At 42.0% G+C, this 20,630-nt stretch overlaps 1 protein-coding gene and 1 long non-coding RNA gene across 5 annotated transcripts in view; one reads left to right on the top strand and one right to left on the bottom strand.

Annotated features, from left to right (window-relative positions):
• The window catches only part of MRTFB (myocardin related transcription factor B), a 66,439-nt gene extending 58,292 nt beyond the window's left edge, over positions 1 to 8,147 (bottom strand). For all 4 annotated transcript variants that reach the window (XM_027885477.1, XM_027885478.1, XM_027885480.1 and 1 more), the window contains exons 1-2: positions 8,070 to 8,147; positions 4,983 to 5,027 (exon numbers count right to left, since the gene is read on the bottom strand). The gene's annotated coding sequence lies outside the window, so the exon portion shown is untranslated. The remainder of the gene's footprint in view (positions 1 to 4,982; positions 5,028 to 8,069) is intronic.
• Positions 8,148 to 8,422: 275 nt separating this feature from the next.
• LOC114058276 overlaps positions 8,423 to 20,630 on the top strand; it is an 18,656-nt gene continuing 6,448 nt past the window's right edge. The window contains exons 1-2 of the long non-coding RNA XR_003571405.1: positions 8,423 to 8,599; positions 14,530 to 14,643. This is a non-coding gene — a long non-coding RNA (uncharacterized LOC114058276). The remainder of the gene's footprint in view (positions 8,600 to 14,529; positions 14,644 to 20,630) is intronic.

Below are 20,630 nucleotides of genomic sequence, written 5' to 3'. Positions count from 1 at the left end.
AGAGTGAGGTCCATCCTTGCAGCCAAAGCTGCCTCTGCAACTGGGCAAGTATGCTTAAAAAGATCACAATGTGAATGCAATTAAATCAGTTATAATAGATTTATACCTTTCAGGATCTTCCCAAGAATTAAAGTGTTTTGGTTTCTTTTTTTTTTTACTAGAAACACCAAAGCTGCACACTGAACAAATGCTGAATTCCATGCATTGCAGCACAGACTTTCAGGAAGAAAAATTCCCCAACAAACCACAAAATATCAACCCTGAGATTCCTAAACATTGGATATTAAGCATGAAGATACACCACACACACGGTATTATGGCTGTAACATGAAAATAAATAAATTGGTTAAAGATGAAATTACTCTTTACTAAACAAAAGCCAAACTTGTACTTCTCAAATCAAGCACATTTCTTCCAACACGGACAATAACACTCCCTGTGAACAGGGTAAGAGCACAGGAAGGAATATCACTTATTATTATCTTATAAATACAGATCCAAGATTATAAGTGATGCAGTTTAATCTCCAGATCAACACCCATATTCTAAAATAACCAGAAAAACGATGTTATTAGTATGGTGCCTGAAAACTCTGATGTTCTACACAGTTTAATGCTATAATCCCCAGTCCATGCCCTTGGTGCTTTAAGAACCAATTTCTCACGATCTCCAAAGCTAAAATGAACTGGAATTCCATTTTCCATACTGCAATTAGCTAAAGTCTAATAGGGTAGAAACTCTGGGTCAGGAGAGTTTATGTTGCCTGAGGCCACTTTCAAAGAAGTCTTATCTGTTAAACTATTGTGTTCCAATATTTCATTCCTTACAAAGCTGCTTCTTAAAAAAAAAATAAATAAGAAATAGAACATTGTTTACAGTAGATTTCTGCACAAACTGCTACACTTAGCAGCTGTAACACATCTAATTTCTGTATTTCTTGGGATCTTCCTTGTAATACAAATTGAAGTAAAAGAAAAGCCAGTAAACCTTCCCCTTAAAAAACTACCATCATTCTCATCTTCCTCAATTATAAAGGAGAGAAAAAAGTCCTCTGTTTATGCAGAAATGGCAGTAAAGAATTATCATTAAAGAACAAGCTGATCAAGGAAGAAACATAACGGCCTTCAGAAATACTTAAAATCTCAAAAACCACTTAACAGAAATGTAATAAACATAGAAAAAGGCCTCATGTATTAAATGATATAAATGTTGTGTGGACTTAAAAATGAGAAAGCCTGACTGCAACACTTTCATTCTACCAATTATTTCCAAATATCATATGAATTTAGGAAAACAATTTTCATAAATGTATGATTAAAATAATAACACAACACCAACAGAGCATCTACTTCAAGAGTTTACCAACACTAAACCAGTCACTGGCTAATTGGTCCAGTGGCACCGTGAGTAAATACAGGGTTCTGTCAGAACAACCAAGTGGCTGAATAATTCTCTGCCCTCAGCTGAAAATGTTCTTCAGTCATGGAGTCATGCTCAGTGTTCTCTAAGCAGAGAGAGATGAACTGTGGGCTGGAGTAGGTTGAAACCACCTGTATTTCACCCTTTACCAGAGATTCCACCTTTCTATTTTCCCAGTTCTGCGTGCCCAGCTTTTAAAATCAGGCACATTCTACAGGACCTGGTGAAAGAGCCATCAAATGGTTCCACTGGCAGAACAGACGAAGGGTGGAACATCTGGCAGAGGAGGGAGGATCTCATTCCAAAAATCACAAATTACACTGTTATTCACAGAAGCAAAGAAAGTTGGTTGAAACCATCTACATCTGTAGAGTGAATTATTTAAAGCTTGATTCACGTTGGAAGATTTATAATCCCCATAAAGATGGTTTATAACTGACAGCATTTGCTCAGTACTTCGTATTCAAGTGCTGCTGTATTATTTGATATTAACATAAAGAAACATTACTGTAAATAACCCATACAAGTTCAGAAATAATAAAGACTGCAACATAAAGCAGTAAGTTCTCTTGAATTAAGTATTTACTAGAAACACAGTCAGTGAGCTCTACCCTCATAAACTGTGAACTGAAATCCTCCTGCTCAACAGACACTGTAAATGAAATTAGTGTTGAATCCATTAAAGAGAAAATGGTGAGGTTTTGTCGTTTCTGGAGCTTCACACACAGTTGTGTGATGGTGTTGTGATTGCTCTCATTATTTACCTAAAACACATGAGCCAAACTACAGAAACATGGGAAATTTTTAAAGCAGTAACAGCAAGTCCTAAAGGAATGACCTATTAATTGATCATCTTTGCCTTTGGAGCAATTCCTTGGTATTAGCCAGATAAAGCATTGTCAGCACCTCACTACTTGCAAAATATCTAAGACTTGGATTTCTTACCTGAAACGAGGTTTGCAAAAATACCTACATCAGTACAAGGCCATGTGCTCCTCTGGAGGACAAGCATTAAATTCTGCATTTTTTTATAAAAATACCCCACTTTGTAAAAGTGAAAACCTTAAAAAGGAGAGCTGGCATGCAAACACACAGCTTCACTGTCCATTCTGCCTCCAGCTGCACAGCAAAGGCTGCTGCTCAGTGATACCAACGCAAAGAGGGTCTGAATTTATCTATTTTCAGAATTTTCTTACCAGGAGTGTGCATAAATGTCTTGCTCTCTGTTGGATGTGAAGTGAGCACTAGCACAACTATGAGAGGAAAACGTGTGAACAAGCATCCAGCCACCCAAAAATATTACTGATTGGAATAATAAAAATCTGACACATCAGTACTAAATGGTGTCAAAAGCTGACTAAAAAAAGGATTTTTTAAAACTGTTTCCTAATAATAATAATTAACTGTGGTGTGAGGAGACCCCACCACAGACACATTTACACACCCATTTCTCAGCTTCTGGGCTATCACAACTATTACTTTCCTAAAGCTTCACTGACATGTGGCTCTCAGTTCTGGAAAGCTTTAGCATGTGTTCAAATCTGTGCACCCCACTTAGTCTCAGGAACACAAGCTTAAAGCTTTGCTGGATTGCAACTTCACCAAGCAATACATCTCCATTTTAAAAATTAGTCAGAGTATTAGTAGCTGGAATTCTATGTCTTTTCTATTTATTTTTTCTATAGGAAATACTGAAAAAGTTGCCACTCATGAGATACAAGAACGATTTATGGGTATTAACCGGACTTTAGTGGAATACACTAACAAATTGAACTCATTTTTATGAGTTTCTCTGCTGAATTTTTATGAGCTTCCTCTTTTACATTTAGAGTAAAGAATGACTGGCACGCTAATTTTAATGTCTCTAGAATTTTTATTCATGTTTTTAGCTACTGTTCCCCAGCCTTCCAGCAGGCTTCTAGTGTTACAAACAAAATGTGGGAATAAAACCATAATTCTCCATCCTTCCCAGGTATATACACTAGGGCTAATCATCTCACAAATTCAGTCTTAGAAGGGTAGAAAAGCAGTAGGTTTTCTTTTTGTCTTTTAGTGTTTTGTTCATTGGTGTTTCACTAGTTGGTGTGAAGATCAAAAAATCAGTTTAACTGTGATTTCTCTCTCTGTTGCTCTTGGCATCCTGCCCAGGTTGAAGCCCATTTTCAAACATTTAATTAATGGCTTTAGCCAAGTACCCAAATATGAAATCTTAAAATGCTGTCTACTGAGTCAACAATCACAGAGATCCAGTTTATTGCACAAGTGCAAAACTGTTACATTAACATGTGGATTTAATAACAGGAATGTGAATACTTTAATAAATTCTGTAACGTGAATTTGCTTTGGAGTTTCAGGGTATGGAAGATTTTTGTGGCTGTGGCTTCAACAGAGCCCCAACAGCCACAAAGAGCAGTTTGACAGAAGCCATCGATCTTCACCACAGCAGGAAAATTTGGAAATGTTGTATTCCATAACTAATACAATGCAATTTTGGCTCTTGAACTTCAGGTGCTAAAAAGGCTTAAACAAGGCCAGGAATGCCGGTTCCCTGTCCGCAGTGCAGCATGGAATAGTTTCATTTCAAGGAGCAACGCAACCATGAAACATTCATGGCTGTCAAGTGCAAACAGCCTTAATTTCGGTTGTTGATCTCTTTTTTGGGCATGCTGCTAGGAGAGTAGCAGCCACACTCCCAGGCAGAAACAAAGGTTGTAGCTTTACTAAACCAGCACCCAAAGTGAACTGGTTTGCCAAGTCCAATCAAACGTGCTCTTGGTGCAGTCTGAGCACGACCCTACACACTCCTTGCCTCTGGGTTAAAGGAAGTTCCCCTCTCTGCAAGTGTCTCCAGTTGCTCTTTTTTTGCCTAACACCCCAGTTTGGGGATTTGCTGGAATACATCAGTGCTCCAGACACAAACCACCTTCTGTGTATACCCAGTTTTGTATGTCTGGCTGTCTTCCACCCTCTGCAGCAGCTCTTAGCCATGACAGTCATGGGCAGTGTCTGGCCTTTTCTGTAAAGATGGTACCAAAGCTCTGATCCATCTCAGGGGGCCTCAGGAGAAATTATCAAGGAGACTTTAAACTTGGTGCTCTGTCTCAGTTACTCTGAAAATCAGGCAACACCTCCCACCCCCCCAACAAAGCCCTTTTTCCCATACAAGAGATGGGGAGGGAGGAGCAGGATCAGAACTGTCACCATTTGGGGACCAGCTGAACACCAGAGGCACACAGTTCCAAAACTGAAAATATTTTAGTTGAAATAACCTAAATTCCTTGTTTTACTAAGAAAATATTGTTTAATCAGCATACAAATACCTAATTCAAAATTCTAAGAGGTAATTAAGAACCACCTGTATCAAATGCCAACGCGTAAAGTCACAGAAACTTGCTCTTAGTTTATGTAACACGGGTACTCCATATCCCCAAATTACTGTTTGTAGGGAACACATCTCTTGCAAAACCTGCCATTTTAACAGGATTGTAAACCCAGCACAATGTAAAGCTTTATTTACAAAATGTATTTAGAAAGTTTTAATTCTTTTAAGATACAGCACTTACCTTGTATCTCTCGCCCCCCTCTAAAGTGTCCGTTTCAGCACATTTCTGGTCAGTTGGAAAGTAAAGAAGAAAAACAGAAGTCACAAAAATGTCACAAGGATTCATTATTTTAAAAGTTACATATTCTAGTCCATCTAAGAAATTAAAGCCCTAAGAATGTTAGTTCACCTTCCTCAGTTTTTGCAGTTTTGTGATGTTAAAGTATGTTATTAGGTTAAACTCCTGAGAGTAAACTGATTCTAATACGCTCTAAGGAAATCTTTTAGCACCTTTCATATTACTACTCAAATTCTAAGACCTTCTTTGTCTTTCCAGTTACCTCTGGCAAGAAGAGCAGTGGTAACACCTTCTCCTTTTAACTCAACTACAAAACATAAGACCAGTTCCAGCTCCTTCAAGTCCACCTTGCATAATTTCTTAGAGCTGGAATGTCTTCACACTCGAAAGTTCAAGTGCAAAATATATCTAAGCAATATAACTTCACTTAATAACAGAAATATATTCTAGTTTTCTATTGATTTCAATGCAATGGAGTCTTTATAAAGAAAAGGAAACTGCTCACATGACATTTTGTCTTTTTGCTGTGACAACTCAAACATATTTGTTCCTTCATCTACATTTAATTTATTAGTATATTTTAGAGTATGTGTGTACAAATATACACATACAGACAGAGAGGATGATTTCAATACAAAACTACTGCATACTAAATTTAGAAAAGTTAAAGAAACCAGGTATTTTTAAGGCTGGAATTCATAAAATGCTGTTTCATATAACACTAATGAGGCTTTCCCGTTTTGGGTTTGAAGCCACAGGTATCAGCCTTAAAACATCCCATACATTGCCCAGCCACTCAATGCACCCTTTGTTCCCAGGGATGAATCCTACAGATTGGGTTTTTCTTCTTTTAATGGATTCCATGCCCAAAGCCTGAAGCTGATGTTGTGGTTTCCTTACGTATCAGCGACAGAGGTTAAAAATTAAACATGTAAAAAACCAACCCAAACACTCAAGAGGAAGAGGTTACAAGAGGGAAATGACAAAAAGGCCTAAAAAAAAAAAAAGAAAAAAGGCCAATGATAAAGTATATTTCCCCTTCCTTCCAATATTTATTTCATCAGTAATCCTAACATTGTTTAAATAACCGTAAACCACAACTACACATATTCCCTACCATATCATATTCCCAATATCATATTAATCAATCATTTCACCAATCATCTAATTTGACTGCTTGACTATCAAGCAAAGGCTCCAATTTATTAAACATTTTACACATCTAAAAACTAATTTTGTCTGAATATCCAGGTATTAACCTCCACTTTTGAAGCTTTTTTATACTAACTCATTCAACAGAATCCCACAGATAAAAAAGGTACATATTAAGGTGGTTTTCATGTTACTGGATGACTGCTTCTAAAAATTCATCAGCATCATTAAGTTGTTTTCTACACTTCTCTAAATACTGCCAAATCCTGAAAGCTGCTCTGCACTTCCAGTAACATACCAGGGACCTTCAGCTTCCAGATGTGTTTATTTGCTTAGTAACCCCTGTCATTACCATACAGCCCTCTGTCAAGTTTTAAACAGAAGTTATACCACAAAAAAAAAAAAATCACAATTTTCCCTAACTAATTACACCGGAAAGAAAACTTCAGAAAGGAACAAGATAAAAAGGCAAACATTAAGGGAATAATTTTATAAAATGCCAGCATGCCTTTGTTGAGAGCTTTAAAACCTCAATTCAAAACCTGCACATTTTTCCATCATAAAGGAAAAGGTGTAGTGTCAGGAAGAAGTGCAATCACCTTCCCATAAACAAGAACTTTGGGACATGCCATACTCACAGGACAGTGTAAGCTTGGTTTTTGATGTCTAAGTCTTAAATGTTTTAGACATATTGACACATGAGATTTCACGATGCTCTTTGTCGAACATGCACGAAAAGATAACTTTCTAATATTTACTTTGTGACTCAACAAATTATTCCCTTTAAATCTTAGAGGTTTTATTTCAGGTAACTGCCTGCTGCAGCCAGGAAATCGCGGTAACTGCTCTCGACTGCACTAAGATAGACCAACAGCAGTTTTCTGCACTGCACACTTGGACACCAATTCAAACCCACGTAAATGGAATAAAGGCAAAGGCAGAAAGGACGGCACTGCAGCACAGCTCTGCACCTTGTTCTGCACCCCGAAGGACGTCAGTGCCACGAGTGCCACCCGAGTGCTGTGGCCCTGGGATGCCGATCTGGGTACAGGGGCTGCGGATACACGTGTGAACGGAGCTGATGAGACAGTCGCACAATCAGCAAGGTTGGAAGAGACCTTTTAAGATCATCCAGTTCAACCACCACCGCAGCGCTGCCACCGTGACCCCTAAACCGCTGAACCACCTCACGCAGCGCCAGATCCTCCTCAGCACCTCCAGGGATGGTGACTCCACCGCCTCCCCGGGCAACCTGTCCCCGTGCCCGACCGCTCTAAAATGGATTAACCAAGTGCCACCCAAACCCCGCGTGTCACGGGCAACACACCGAGCCGGTAACAGCCGCTGCTCCTCCCGCAGCTCGGTGACCCCGCGCCGGGTCACGGCGGGCAGAGCTTTCCCCTCACGGCTCCGGACAGGGCGCTCCCATCGCGGGGCTCGGGCCGTGCCCGCAGTGCCGCCCCGCTGCCCCGGGAGCGTGAGCTCCTCCCCAGCAAATACCGACAGAACCACGGGGCACATCCCCCGCGGCCGGGCCGGGGCAGCCGCGTCCCAGGGCGCGGTGCGGGCGCTGCGGGAACCGCAGCCCCACCTGCGCGGGGCCCAGAGCGGCCGCCGGAGCGGCGGGGCCGCCCCATCACCACCCCCGCGCCCCCACAGGGCCCCTGCCCACCCCGGTGCTCCCTCAGAGGCGCAGCCCACCCCGGGGCAGGGCGGCGGGGCAGCTCCCGCCCGGAGACCCCGCCAGCCCGGCCCAGCCCGGCCCGGCCCAGCCCAGTCCGGTTCGGTGCGGTCCGATCCGCGGCCCCGCAGCCGCCCGTGAGGAGCGGCCGCCGCGCGGAGCCGCCCCGGCGGTGCCCCCGACCCGCCCCGGCTCACCCCGGCCTGGCGCGGCCGCGGCCATGTCCGTGCCCATGTTCCTCTCGCGAGCGCTGCGCCGGCACCGCCCCTCCCGCGGGGGCCGCGCGCGGGGGCGCTCGCGTGTGGGAGGCGGGGGGCGGGCGAGGGGGCGGGGCCGAACACCCGAACACCCGAAGATCCGAACCCGAACACCCGAAGATCCGAACACCCGAACACCCGAACATCCGGGCACTCGCGCCCCTCACAGGGGGCCGGGGGTTTCTGGGTGTGCCGTGAGGGGAGCGGGATCGCGGAGTGAGGACTGTGACCCAACAGCACCTTGTCAGCCGCACCGTGGCACTGAGTGCCTTAAACACCGCCAGGGACGGTGACTTCACCACCACCCCGGGTAGCCCTTTCCAGTGTCTGATCACCCCTTTTGTGAAAAAATTCCTCCCAGTGTCCAGCCTAAACCTCCTTAGGCGCAGCTTGAGACCGTGTCCTCTCATGCTGTCACGAGTTCCCTGGAAGCAGAGCCCGACCTCCACCTGGCCACAGCCTCCTTGCAGGTAATCGTAGAGAGCGATGAGGGCCCCTGAGCCTCCTCCAGACCCAACACCCACAGCTCCCTCAGAGCTCCCCATCACACCTGTGCTCCACACCCTTCCCCAGATCCGTTGACTTTCTCTGGATCCGCTCCAGCCCCTCAATGTCCTTCCTGAACTGAGGGGCCCAGAACTGGACACAACACTCGAGGTGTGGCCTCACGAGTGCCCAGTGCAGGGGGACAACCCCTGGGGCCTGGTCCTGCTGCCGCACTGTTCCTCAGACAGGTATTTCTGAACCTTCTCGGCAGTCCCTCCCCTGCCGAGGATCAGGGATCAGGACCCACCGAGGGCCCGGGGCAGGCGGAGGCTGAGGGGAGGTGGGTAAATATTGCTCAGGCCTTCAGCGCTCCCCTCCAGGTGCTGCAGCCGCACGAATTTGAAATTCGAAGCAAAACTCGGGGCACGGCTTCAAATGTCGGCTGTGCAAACACTCACAAACAAGATGGGACTCATACCTCGTGCGTTTTACCTTCGGGCTTAGATGTCAGTGTCTGAGGTGACTGAACTTGATTCAGCATCAAACCAATCACGAGGAAAAAAAAAAAATCCTTCAAAGAGGTTTTGGACACCTGATGATTTACGCTTGAGAACGTGCAATAGAGAACACGGGCATTTATTCTGCAAGCAGAATATGACCGTGCACGCACACAATAATTTATTGCACGTGTTGTGCAACACAGTGCTTAGAGTAGGGAGTATCTAACAAATTGACTTTCACTAATACCGAGCCTGTCCTGTTCTGTAAGTACACTGCGTCAGGCCCGTTATTGTGCAACCTTGCTGTTTTTGGTTGGCATTTTTTTTTGCTCACAGATTAAGGACCAAGTTGCCACTTGGTGCAGTGGTCTAACACAGCTTTTTTATTAGGAAATTTGCAATTTCCTAGTGTCCAGGAGCTTGCTGGGAGACGGCGTCGTGCTGACCAAGCAAAGCAAGGTTCCCTGCTCCAAAGAGTTTTTTGGTGCATCTGTTCAGCAGTGACACCACAGGCACCAAAAAAGGTTGTGTTTTAATTTCTTATAGTTTTAAGGCAACATTGCAACGTGCTTCACTGTAAACAAATGCTTTGACATTTAAAGAATTACTACTTCAAATTGTTTTAGATGGATTGGAATGGTTATTATTTGTTTGGCTTTTTAAAACATGGTACATATCTCCTTTCTCTAGATTACAGTCAGCTAATCAGATTTTATCCAATTTCAGAACAAACTAAAAACAATGACCTGGAAACTTAGCAATGAACTATGTAAAGATCTCATTAAAACCAGTAATTTGCTCCAGATTTGCTTCTTTCCCTCTTCAAATGGAATAGTTCAGATGTGAGTCTGCTTTTAAAACCAGAATGGGAACAACCACAGATAAGTGCTCAGTTTACTGTGTCGCATCTAATCAATCAAATTAGAGTTACAAAGGAGTTAAGGTGTCCTGCTGTGCTATTACCTTACTTGGAGGCAATCCTAAAACATTGGAAATTAAGGCAGAGAAATGGATACAAATGCAGTGGATGTCTGTTGTGTCCAAACATCATTTTCTCAAACCGGCAGAAACAATACTATAAATTCAGGACAGATTGTTACATAACACAAGCAGCTATTGCTGCTTAAAAAAACAGCAGGAAAAGGTAACAGAGATGTATGTAAGTGGGTGAGGCTGATACAGTTAAACAGAGCTATGCAGTGGAACAGCTACTGGAATGCCTTTAGTTCCGTGCATTTGGCAGGGACAAGTGCATTTAACATGGTCAGAATTTGTAGAGTTATAAATGTCTTGGATGTGAATGATCCTGAGGATGGGATGTCAGATAATTATGCCAAAGAAATTATGTTAGGTTTCCCCCCTTTTTTTCAAATGCACTGAATAACAGGAATATTTGCTGTATCAATATCTGTGGAATGGTTTCTATTCACAAAGAGTTCTTTATTTTCTGTTTTCCTAAAATAACGAGACATCTCTTTGCTACAGAGAGGTGATGCTGACAAAGTCCAGTCTCCCTCTTTACTTTTTCTTCAACATGTTTGAAAAGCAGAAACATAAAAACATTATCTGTGATTTCAGGGGAGGATCACTTATAGATTGTATTTCTGTCTTATGTGAGATCTGAAATTCCATCCTTATTCCAGAAATATAGATTCCCTCTTTGCAGTGTGAATGGAATCTGAGGAAACAAGCACATACAAGAACTTTGTGTAGGAGGTGTAAATCCCCTCGATGTTACAGTGCAGCCTGGATCATTCTCCTTGTTTCAACATTGCCCATTAATTGATTAGAGGGGCACAGATGTCCATATTACAGAACACATGGAGTATTCCATGATAAGTAATACTATCAGATACTAAAAGCCTGGAAAAGAGGTATCTGAGACAAAGGTGTGTTAAAGGGTTGACCTTAAACACAGTTGGTGCTCATTTCTTGAAGGTATTTGTGCTTTTTGAAACAGCATGATGATGATATGAGCCAGTGAAACAGAAGATACAGCAAATAACTGCTTAAAAATGATTTCTTCCATAAGATCACTCTGTGGAAATTGTCCAGCTGCACACAATAGTGCTTGTCTTTTGAACACCACCTTTCCTGTCTTGGGCATGGACACGTACAACACTTCCTTCTTGTTACGGAACAGTTCAATGAGAGCCCTTGGCATTTGCCTCCAAGAATAACAGTGAACTCTAGATTCCCTTTCTTCCAGCAGACTCAGGATGAGGAATGGCAGTACAGTGGTTTGAGCTGCCAGAGCAGTGCTGCTGTGTGAAAAAATGCACCCAGCTCCCCCTCTCTTGCTTCCAAACTGGTGTCCTGCTGTTAGAAACAGGTGAACATGAGAAGCATACAATTGACACGATGTCAGTATTTTAATATGCAAACTAATCAGTTCTTTTCTTGAGGACGTTAGAAAAGAAAGGGCTTATTGCATTTCTTCCCCACCAACACGTCCATATGTGTGTTGATCAAAAGAAGACACTGTTGTCCAGTAACATTAAGAAGCTCTTGCTGTCACTCCAGCCTGGATATGGAGCTTCCCATGAACATGGAATTGCACTACTGTTGGTGCAATAACCACTGCCTCTGACTGCCTGATTATCAATAACAACTTGCTACTCCTGCTTATAAAAAGGTTGTCTTACAATGCCTATGTTCTGCAGGTCTTCCAGTCTGTTTTTCTTTTTCTGACATATAAATATCTGAAAAATATATACAAGAATCACAACAGCTTTCTGGGGAGGAAATCCAATGTCACTCAATAAAACCACATTCTGTGTAAACTCTAGTGAGGAATTTTAAAAAACATTAGCATAAATTTTCAAGTAGGTTTGTTTTTGTTTTTTTGGTTATCCTAATCTTGAGACATTGTGATTTGTAACATCCTTCCCAAGAAAGCACTTGAAGCCTGTGTCTGCTAACACAAATAGCTGGAGTACTTAGTTTAAAACAGAACCAAATTTATGCTATTTCAGAGACAAGCTTAGCACCTACTCAGATGAAGTGTATCATAGTTCCACCTCTCTCCAAATAGAAATGCCATGTAGATGAATTATATTAAACATCAGAATTTCTAGTTCTTGTTATTTATAGGCATAAGAATGTTCTGAAGCTGTTAAGTTTTTCAGTTCTGCTTTAGAATACATTGGAAATGTACCTTCATTGAAGCACTGAAAATTCATATAAATCAATTTCTGCACATTAAAAATTAAGCATTTCCCAGAATTTCTGTGAATCTGCCTTTACACCAGAGCCCCAGTGAACCAGTTGAGGTTTTCCTGTTCAGGTTGCAATTGATACATAGTGTGTGAGACTTTTTGCTCAATGTGACTGTTTATTGAATGATTAACCTCCAAGAGGTTTAATTACGCATTGTAAGAATTCAGATGCTGAGAAGAGCATTTTGGGATCCTTGTTCACTGCTCCTGATATTTTTGTTAGAAAGTGTTTCCAGTTTTTCCAGCACAGTCCTAAAAAGAACAGTTAATGTTGAAGCTCAAGAGAAGTTCCAGTGCAGGATATGACTGCAGGAGTTGCTGCTTATTAGGATATTCTGATCAGGGAAAAGCAACATGCAGAGGAAACTTTCTAGTAACACTGCAGATGTGGTTATCTTATTTTCTAGAAAGTTAAATCCCTGTTTCTTTGATATCTTAGCTTTTACAATATCTGTAATCTATGCTCTTTCATCTGATGGCATTTAAATTGTTTTTTTCATTTTTGTTTGATCCTTCCAGTGGTTTATTTTCTCTAACCCTCCCAATGGCTTCCCTGTTTTTTTTTTCCCTGGAGTACCTGTATCCCCTCTATCAGCCCATTTTGCCTGCATTAGACTTTTCTGCCTGTTTTTCCTCTCGTGTAGATGCAGCCCCACCTTTGAAGACGTGTGTTTTCCATCCCTGCAGCCTCCTCATGCCTCTTTTCTCCTCATCTGCCCGTTCCCTCGAGCAACAGGACACACGCCAGGGACTGCTGTTCTTTCATGTCTCAGCCACGGTCCTGCAGTTTTGGAGGAATTGGAGCCTTGCAGGGATGACATTGAGTTGGCAACAGGTCTGCCTGCTTACCTACCCCTAGGCTGCAGGTTTGGTTACCTGCTTCCTGTCCTTGTACTCAGCTGGGGGAGAAAAAAAGAGATGAACAAAAATTAAAAACAACAGTCTCTGCTTCTCTTTCCTCCAGGTAAAGTGTGGGTCCCCAGATATTCCTGGGCAGTCAGTGGATGTCAGTGTCCAGGTTATTAAAGCTATTCTGTTGATATATTAATTTATATGAAACAAAAATCTTCTTCACTAATGATACTCCTTGCCAAGACAGTGATGGCCTGATCAGTGGCAGAGCAGTGAAGCTGCTCCAGTTTGGAGGGTGTAGCTGGGTGTGGGCCAGGTCCAATTGTGGCTGCTGTGGGTGCTGAGGCACCTGGGAGGGGATGAAAAGTCAGGGACTGATGTGTGTGGATTTGGGCCAGGGGCTGTGGGAGAAGCAGTTGTTAACTGGGTGGTTGTAAATGTTGCTACAGTTAGACAGGGAGGGTTGGGAAGCTTTCGGGCTATCCCTTTGGGAAATGCTTTTCTAGAGAGCTGAGGGTGCATCCTGTGGTTCGGCAGAGAACCCCAGAATCTCCAGTCAATCTCTTGCTGGTGCTTAGAAACATCTTAACAAAAAAGGAGCCTGAATGATGGTGTCTGTAGTCCTATTTACTGCTACCCTGGGGAGACACTGGCAAGAAAAGGTATCATTTATCACCTTGGAGCTGGTTTAGCAGACCGTGCAAAAACCTTCTGCCTTTACTCCAGAAGGGTAGGAAAAGACCTGCTGTAATGTGAATATTTCCTCTCCTTACAAGGCATCTACAGACCACAGACTGCCTGTGTTATTATAGTTTATGATTTGTTCTCTTCATGGATATCAAAGCTGGAGTTGATGGTCAGTTTGTACTTTCAGATGATTGCTCGTTTTGTTTAAGTGAGTTCCCAGCGTAGTGTGGCTGAACTGCAGACTCGTGGCATCAAAGTGTGAGGGACTGGTAGCCCACAGTTTGTGAAAGATCCCGAACTCTTTGTCACTTGCTTCTCTTGGTCTTCAAGAGCAAGGATTTCTGAAATTTCTGGTAGTACATCAAAGCATTTGTGGAGAGGGTGTTTGCAGTGGGGATGTTTGGTATCAGTTTTGGAATGTTGGCAGCCAGCCCTTTACTTCTAATTAAATGAGAGAGAATTTCTAGCAGAGAGAGCTAGTTAATTTAATTTTAATTTTTGTCAGAATGCCCAGAGCATCGAATGAGAGTCTGATCATTGGAACATCTTTAGCACAGATTGAAAGAATTAATACAATTAATTCACTACCACCACAGGAAAAATTCTGAGATTTTGTTTATACAAATGTACCATACTCTTGCCTTTTCCATGATGCAGGTTCAATTTCTCATGTAAAGCTCAGGGCTGAGAGGCAGAAAGCACTTCCTGGGAGATGGAGGCTCTTGTAATTCCTTTTTGGAGACTGGAGAGTCCATGGGCTACTTGTCCCAGGTAGTAACTGAAACCTTTTCCCAAGGGATGCAGTTATCTTAGTGCTCATCTTGTTTTGTTTTAGAGCATTTCGAAATACAGTTATAATGAAAACTTGGCAAAAGAACAGTTTAAAATGTAAAAATAGCAAATTGTGTGGAGGCTGCTGTTCATTTTGTAAGGCAAAGCTTGTGACTTAAGAATGCTGCTTAGCAACAGATGGGGAGAATCTGAAGGTGATCACATCATCTTGCAGTCCCTGAAAATTAATTATCCGTGTTTATTCTGCCTTTGAAGTGCCATCCTTTTCATGCCCCGTTCTGCTGGTGCTGAGGGTGTGAGGTGGCTCAGCCGTGTCCCCCAGTCGTGGTGTCCCCCAGTCCTGTCACGCTGCTGCCGCAGGGATTCAGCTGCAGGGCTCTGCTCAGGCCTGTCCAGTTCTCTGTGCCACTGTACTGGACACTGTGTGTCCTGTCTGTGTGGAACCAAGGTGTCCCAGGAAGGGAGGAGGGACAGCCCCAGCCTGTGCAGTGTGTGCAGAGGTGTCTCACTCAGCTCACCCTCCTGTCTCTGCAGCACCATCCACGCCCAGCCCTTGGTGGAGCTCCTCCTCTGCAACCCCTCCTCGCGCCTCGGTCACCAAGAGTTTGTCTTTTTTCTGGCTTTCAAAGAGCACAAGGTGGTTTTTCTGTCTAAGTTCGATTTCCTTAGGAAATTACTCAGATTCCAGATTGAAAACTTTATTTGATGATATTTCTAATGAAATCTTGGCAGATTGTGGCATTTGGGAAGCTGTAAAGTTCCCATTCGATTCACGTGCCACTGCCATCATTCAGCACGCGCAGGGTAGAAGCACAAATACTGTATTATAAATTGGCAAGTAGTGTTTCATTTATTTATCTGCAGATGCTTTCCCTGTGAACCAAGACTTAATGCTGACCAAGTCATCAATCAACTTGGTGGGCCTAAAGTGTAAACATCTCATGCCCAACTGAAAAATTAATTTGCATAAATACTTAAGGAAGCAGTGATTTGCATTCATCTTTAGCTGGTTTATGCCACCAGGGACATTTGTGCCGTTCCCTGGGCGAGTTTAAACTCTTAAAATGCAGTTTTGACACAATGTAGCCCATGAATTATTTAAAACAGTTACATTTTCTTTGTTTCTTGTTGGCCCTAAAGCAAGGCACTTTCAAGGAAAAATCCTTGCTTTTCTCTTAATATAGCAGTGAGGAAACTTCAGGGTGAATTATTCAACATATTGATCAGGACCAGCAGATTATAAGACAATAAACCAACAGTTCATATGAAGTTTTTTTGTAAAGCCTATCACCATATATTGATTATGCTCATTACTTCATAAAAACACGTTTAAAGGCTTGAGTTTTCAAAGCTTTGAAGCTGCTTCCTTCCTCTTTGTATGCCTTAGGGGCATATAAATCCATTTAAACAAACAGAAAGGATAATCCTTTTTATAAAGAAAGTAGAACAGTGTTTCCCAGTGTGTAAATAGGCACTAATAAAAGTAAGGAATATTTAGTATTTAAACCTTCTGAAAGAAAGATCATCTTGGTGCCTGGTTTGTAAGAAAGATATGCTTTACATCACATGGCATAATTATTTACAGCAATGCATACAGTGGCCTTTAAGTTTTCTTGTGTTTTTTTTCTTTTCTTCCCAACTAGCATAATAATGAGTAGCAGAGACAGGTGATTTTGTGCTTTACAGAGCTCCAGAAAAATGCAGCTGGGAGAAGTGCGGCCTGTACACACATCTGCTCCATGACTCTATCTGAAGAGATTCAGGATGAAAAGTAGTATAATGAAGGTGCTGCTGCTGACTTTCAATAAATGTACATATGAGGAGCCGTGCTGCACAATCTGCCTGGACAGACTGGACAGAAAGGAGGATGCCCAGGGAAGCCTAGATGATGTGTTCCCAGGCTCCATCAGTCTGTGGATTTCTGAACCGTGTGTGGGGTGACAGCACGGACAGGTAGTGCACAGGGTGAGCTGTTGGTGGTCAGATACTGGTTCCAGTGAGGGATCTATCCTGGAGATTGTGCAGGGCCATATTAAGGTTTTTAGGCCTGGGCACTCAGGTGGATTTGTAGTTATAAAAACTGGGATAGTGTTGCTGAGCAAGTAGTCTGATACATGAGTATATTGTGGAGTGCTGTGCTTGTTACCATGAGTCCCAGCTGTGTGTGCTGTGTTTGGAAACCATTTAGATATTTCAATGCTATTTTAATATAAACGAATTAATCTTTTGTATCTATGGGAAATTCTTCAGTGTTAGCAAATATTTTTTTGCTCTCCCCATGTTAACAGATGGCTTGAAAGGCAGGGCAGATGTTGATAAACACAGTTACAGAGGTAAGTTTAACCACCGTGCTTCCCCACAGTTTCCCCTCTTCCTTGGCTAAAGTTGATTAAAGAGTTCTAATTTCTATCTCAGTCTATTTTATACAGTACTTATAAGATGCCTAGATCCTCCAACTGGCATCTACACACAACTGGGAAAAAAGCACCATCACAGAGCTGCTAATTTGAGCTTCCAAATTGAAGGTTTCGATGTTCAGTTAAGATGCAATTAGTTGAAAATGAGGCATTATGTACCAAAATCCCCATGTCAGCTTTGAAACTTAAGCTTGTGATAAAGTAAGACATTTCAGAATTGAAGTTATGGCTGCATTTTCCCTTCCTCTCCAGGCCAAACATGTGTTCATAATCCCTTTTACTTACTCATTATTTCTTAACACACAATAGTAAATTAGGTCCACATGAGCCTTTCAGATAAATAAAACCAGATCATAACTGATTTGGCCTGGGGCCCATTTTGAAATCTGCCAGTTTAAGCAGTGTGGCCCTAAAAATAAGGGTCAAGCTAATTACAGCTGCTCAGAAATCCAGATTTTCTAGGTCTGAACTGGGTCCTGCCTGCCAGCCTGGATTTCTCTGTAGTATTTGAAACTCACTCTTTGAACAAGGACTTGAACTGAGAAAGTCTAGCAGCAAAAGAGTCACTTCTTGGTTCTTGGCTCCATGTTAATCCCCAGCTTCCCTCTCTCACAGGGGAGTTTGAGATGACCCAGAAGGCAAGATTAAAGTGGCTTCTAGCCAGGTTTTGCTGGTGAGTTCATGCCCTAGGATAGGTGTCATGTGGGTCCCAAAGCTGTACTGGAGGTGGCAGAAGATGTCTGCACGTGGCCTGGGGTGAATGTGTGCATCAGTCCAAGGAATAAAGGGAAACTCAGAGGATCACCAGACACTTACTGAAATGAAGACTTTTACCTTCAACTGGTGATAAACAACAGCATATCAGAACTGAAAAAGCATATGGAAGGATAGGAGAGACAAGACTTTGAGGGGGTAAACTGATCTGTGAGTCAGTGGTGAGTTACAATTTCACACTTTGTCACCTGCTCTGTCAGCTCAGGCATATCCCTTTGCCTTTAGTTTTTTTGGCTCCCATTTGTGAGATAAAATAAATACATCACCAAGTGCAGGACAGAACTAAAGCTCTTAATTTTATAACCTAGCAAAGAGACACAGCACTCTCCTTATAGAGTCTTCGTATTTGACTAGAGGTTGTATTCCTTCAACCACAGTGGGTCAAGGTAAATGAGTTCCACTTATGTCCACAGTCATTACACAGGACAATTACTGTATTAATATAAGAAATCACCAACAAGTCCATGTGCAAGCCTACTCTGCTACTGGACAGTCCTTCTACTTCCCTCTGAACTCTGAGAGCTGCTTTGTACCTCATCTGTTTGTTAGTGCACACTGAGACATGGAGTCATGTATGGTGCTGGTACATGAAAAGAAACAAAGCAAAATACATAAAAAGGGATTAAAAAAATTATTATTAAGCCTTTATAACCTATTACAGCTTAAGATTTAATGAAAAAGTTGAAAAAGTAATTACTATACCTGTTTAAGTATTTTTAATTTTTTTTTCTTTTAAGATAAATTTGTAGTTAAGTTCATCGTTTTTAACTGTTATTAAGCAAGGTAACCATGGTCTAGAAAAAAATCTGATGATACTCTTCCCTAATCGATTGAAAGTACTTGAAAGCTTTTTTCTTTATTTATTTTTTTTCCTTATTTTTTGCATGGAAGAAACTTCATCTTTAATCTGGTTAAAATCCTTGATCCAGTTTTAGAATTTGAACTTTCAACTACTTTTACATTCAGTAAACAATCTCTCCAAAACCTCATTTATGTGCAGAATGCTTAATTCTTGAAATATCGCACTGTTCCTAAAACTGCATTTAGATAAACCTGCTCACCTTAAGATGATTAAAAAAACCAAACAAAGGCGAGGAGAAAGTTCTGACTTGCAGAAACAATCCTAGCTGGCTGTTCTGGGAATGATCTTCAGAATTAGCTCATTATTTATTCTTGGGGCACTCCACCAATTAAACAAACAGTTTTATATATAGAAAGGGGGAAGGGCTTAGCTTACTTTTCCAGGGCCATTTCCAGAGACTTGGACACTGAGGATGTGCAGGCTCACGTTACCCAGCCCAGCAGGTTCTGTGTCTGGGTGTGCATGTGCCAGTGCCCAAGTGTGATGTTACACAGCCAAGCTGATAAGGAAAGGAAATCAGAGATTCCTGGTAGGTATCAGCGGAAATTCCTCGGTTTGGGGAGTAATGAATGATTTATTCAAGCCACTAGAAATATGTCAGGGATCCCTAAGGAGGTGCTGGGGCTGACAAAAAACCCCCCAACCACTGTATTTAATATCAATGTCAGTTTAATAACTACAGTCTGGTGCTTTTTGATAGGAGATGATTAAGGTGAAAGAAAAAAGAAATAACACTGAGGGACAGAGAACCCTGGAAATGAAAGGCATTTATTTACAGAGGGAAGCTCTTACAAACAAATACAAGGTAAAAAGCAAGCTGAGAGAATAGTATCCATTTAATCCTGATCTAACATTCCTAGGAAGACTGCTTTATAGCAGTTGTGGATCAAGATAATTTTGCTATGCTTTAAAAGAAAAATCACACCAAAATTAGCCCATTTTGATATATTGCAGCAACATCTTCTGTTTAGACAACAAATCACCATAGCAGTGTAGCAGCCCTGGTTACCCTGACTAAGTTCAGTAAGACTGAAGAATTCATCACTCAGCTAAGTACTGGCTGGCCAAGCTGAACTGTTCTTCCCTATTTTCAAGGCCGTGGTTGAAAATATTTCTTCTTCTTTATTTATTGCAGAGAAACTTGGAAAATACACATCAAAACTCAAGGAGAAAAATGGTCCTCCTGTTTGTATTGAAGTCTGGGAGATGAACTCCTAACATTTCGTTCTCAAAACAAGAAATGGCACCAAAACTTTAAAACCCTTGAATATTTCCTTGTACAGCCTTATCAAAACACTTGGTCAGTCATGAACATTCTCTGGCCTTTGGAGTAAATTGCCACCCCGAACCTGCTGGCTGATTGCAAGAATAAAATACAGGGGAAGATAATAGTGCTAAAGCGATCCTCTCAGTTCCCTCTTCTTTAGTATCATTTTTGATGGACAATGCCAGTGTTTGCTCTGGAGCCAAGGGGAGGAGAGCAGCTCCAAATCACCTCTGAATTACCTCTCAGCTACACTCTGGATCAGGGTTCACAGTGACCTCCTCTGATCCCATTTCTAGTGGCTGGTGAGGAGTGGGAACATTGAAAGGTTTTTATTACTTAGAGGCTTTGGCATCATCCTGTACCACGTGAATCACACCACCTTTCACACGTTAGAGCTTCAACCTTGATTTAAAATAAACAAACGAGCACTCCAGATTACAGGGGATGGAATATTTACACATTACTAACCTCACCAAAGCTGCTGTTGTCACAGCTAAGTCATTTTTGATTGATAAACATCGAGAAAGATTCTTGGTGTTTAATTCTTCCCCCCTCATCTTGTAGCTGAGGGATATTATTTCTCGTGCCTTCAAGCTGAACTTGGAATGCACTGGAAATAAAAGAAGCAAGAAATATTATTGACAAA

The sequence above is a fragment of the Empidonax traillii genome, unplaced genomic scaffold, assembly GCF_003031625.1.
Source record: "Empidonax traillii isolate 1590-97213 ecotype Southwest subspecies unplaced genomic scaffold, ASM303162v1 scaffold166:size2381449, whole genome shotgun sequence".
Lineage (NCBI taxonomy): Eukaryota > Metazoa > Chordata > Aves > Passeriformes > Tyrannidae > Empidonax > Empidonax traillii.
Note: the sequence above shows the minus strand (reverse complement) of the source record. Positions and strands in the feature narration are given on the sequence as shown.